This window comes from Henckelia pumila, chromosome 3 (assembly GCF_033568475.1).
Source record: "Henckelia pumila isolate YLH828 chromosome 3, ASM3356847v2, whole genome shotgun sequence".
In the NCBI taxonomy this organism is placed as follows: Eukaryota; Viridiplantae; Streptophyta; class Magnoliopsida; order Lamiales; family Gesneriaceae; genus Henckelia; species Henckelia pumila.
Window position 1 is genome coordinate 14,217,263 of NC_133122.1, and position 2,355 is coordinate 14,219,617.

The window sequence follows — 2,355 nt, forward strand, 5'->3', positions numbered from 1 at the left end:
CGCTGTGGTGTCCTGCTTGGAACTCTTCCAAGAGACAGCACCGCCATTGAGCATAAACACAAATCCAGAGGTTGACTTCGAGTCATCCACGTCACTTTGGAAGCTAGAGTTGGTATAGCCTTCCAATTTCAGTTCTCTTCCTCCATATACCATGAACACATTCTTAGTCCTTCGTAAGTACTTAAGAATGTCCTTCACGGCTTTCCAATGCATTTGACCAGGATTGGCTTGATATCTGCTCGTGACACTCAGAGCAAATGCTACATCCGGTCTGGTAGATATCATCCCATACATGATACTACCTATGGCTGACGCATATGGTACATGTGTCATTTTCTCTATCTCTTCATCAGTCTTGGGACACATGGACTTGGATAGAGAAACTCCATGACACATAGGTAGATGTCCTCTCTTGGACCCATCCATTGAAAACCTTTTCAATATTGTGTCGATGTAGGTTGCTTGAGTGAGTCCTATCATTCTCTTAGATCTATCTCTATAGATCTGTATCCCTAGAATATAGGATTCCTCACCCAAATCCTTCATCGAGAATCTACCTGATAACCATATCTTTGTTGACTGCAACATCCCTACATCATTCCCAATGAGTAAGATGTCATCAACATAAAGTACTAAGAATGTCACAGCATCCTTAACTACTTTCTTGTACACGCACAGTTCCTTCGGGTTCTTGATGAAACCAAAATCCTTTATTGTTTCATCAAATTTCTGGTTCCAACTTCTTGATGCTTGTTTGAGACCATAGATCGATCTCTGAAGCTTGCATACCTTATGCTCGCTTCCCATGGATGTGTATCCCTCAGGCTGCATCATATAGATCTCTTCCTTAATGTTTCCATTAAGAAATGCAGTCTTCACATCCATTTGCCATATCTCATAGTCATACCAAGCAGCTATGGCAATAAGGATTCTTATGGACTTGAACATTGCAACTGGTGAAAAAGTTTCATCATAGTAAACTCCTTGTCTTTGAGTATAACCTTTCGCCACCAATTGTGCCTTATAGGTCAATACCTTACCATCAGGCCCAAGCTTTCTCTTGTAGATCCATTTACACCCTATTGGAACAATTCCATCGGGAGGATCTACTAAAGACCAAACTTGGTTTGTATGCATCGAATCTATTTCCGACTGCATAGCTTCAAGCCATAAATTTGAATCCGCATCAGAAATTGCTTCCTTGAAGTTTCTTGGATCACATCCAACGTCGGGTTCATCTTGATCCCCTTCAAGAAGAAGACCATATCGAATATGTGGTCTAGAAGTCCTCTCGGATCTTCTAGGTATAGGCGTGTCCATCAATGGTTCCTGAGGTGTAGGATCATTATTTTGTATCTTGGGTTCTTCTCGAATTTCTTCGAGTTCCATCATCTCGCCTTTCTTATCCAATAAGAACTCCTTCTCCAAGAAGGTGGCATTCCTTGAAACAAACACTTTTGTTTCAGTAGGATGATAGAAATAATATCCGATTGAATTCTTCGGATACCCTACAAAATAACATAAGGTGGATCGACTATCCAACTTATCTCCCACTATCTGCTTCACGTAAGCAGGACATCCCCAAATCCTCAAGTACGAATACTTAGGAGCTTTGCCATTCCATAACTCGTATGGTGTTTTGTCCACTGCTTTGGTGTGGACGTTGTTCAACAACAACACCGCCGTTTCAAGCGCGTAGCCCCAAAACGAAGGTGGAAGCTCAGTGAAGCTCATCATGGATCGAACCATGTCCAACAAAGTTCGATTACGACGCTCCGATACACCATTCAGCTGAGGTGTCATAGGAAAAGTCCACTGAGAGAGAATCCCATTCTCTTTTAGATAGCTCAAAAACTCGTTACTTAAGTATTCTCCACCTCGATCCGATCGAAGTGCTTTAATACTTTTACCTAGCTTGTTTTCTACTTCAGCCTTGAATTCTTTGAAATTTTCAAATGCTTCAGACATATATTTCATTAAATATAAATACCCATACCTTGAATAATCATCAGTAAAGGTAATGAAGTAGGTGTGGCCAAATTGAGTACCAATTCTAAATGGACCACAAACATCTGTATGGATCAAATCCAACAGATTTTTACTACGCTCAGGTTTCCCCTTGAATGGAGATTTAGTCATTTTTCCTTTCAGGCAGGATTCACAAGTAGGTAGAGAGTTAATATCAGACATATCAAACATGCCCTCTCCCACTAGCTTGTTCATCCTCCTTGAGGAAATATGACCTAGCCTAGCATGCCAAAGGTTTGCCGGGTTTTGACTATCGATTTTCCTTTTGTTCGTTGTTACCGGTTTATCAACATAATTTATTGGAACATCTTTTAATTTTATGTTATA